The sequence below is a fragment of the Alligator sinensis genome, unplaced genomic scaffold (genome assembly GCF_000455745.1).
Source record: "Alligator sinensis unplaced genomic scaffold, ASM45574v1 scaffold309_1, whole genome shotgun sequence".
NCBI classification, from domain to species: domain Eukaryota; kingdom Metazoa; phylum Chordata; order Crocodylia; family Alligatoridae; genus Alligator; species Alligator sinensis.
In genome coordinates this window covers 1,957,831-1,958,181 of record NW_005842080.1, presented here as the reverse complement: position 1 = coordinate 1,958,181, position 351 = coordinate 1,957,831, and the positions used below count along the sequence as shown (strand labels likewise).

General features: G+C 70.9%; 1 protein-coding gene across 1 annotated transcript in view; it reads left to right on the top strand.

The window, feature by feature from the left end:
* Positions 1 to 207: 207 nt before the first annotated feature.
* Positions 208 to 351, top strand: part of MAP3K8 (mitogen-activated protein kinase kinase kinase 8) — a 27,878-nt gene continuing 27,734 nt past the window's right edge. The window contains exon 1 of the mRNA XM_006023784.3: positions 208 to 333. The gene's annotated coding sequence lies outside the window, so the exon portion shown is untranslated. The remainder of the gene's footprint in view (positions 334 to 351) is intronic.

Genomic DNA, 351 nt, shown 5'->3' with positions numbered 1-351 from the left:
GACCCTTCTGCAAGTGCACCAAGGGCCAGGCCGCAGCTGAGCAGGGGGGGATGAAAATCTCGGTGCTGGACCTGGGTGCCGAAAGCCCAGCTCCAGTGGGATTTAGGCGCCTAACTAGAAGCGACGGCTCCCTGTGGCTCTGGCGTGAAGGCCCCAGCGCCAAGGCCCGTCCCTCAGCCGGGCTCTGCCCTGCCCAGGAGGCGAGGGGGCCGGGCCGGGCCGGGGGGTGCGGAGTTCCCAGCGCTTGCACAAGGCAGCGGCCGCGCGGGTTCCTGTAAAGGCAAACAGAAACCGGCGGCGGCGGCGGCGGCAGCGGGAGGTGCCTGCCCCCGGGTGAGTCACGGCCGGGCA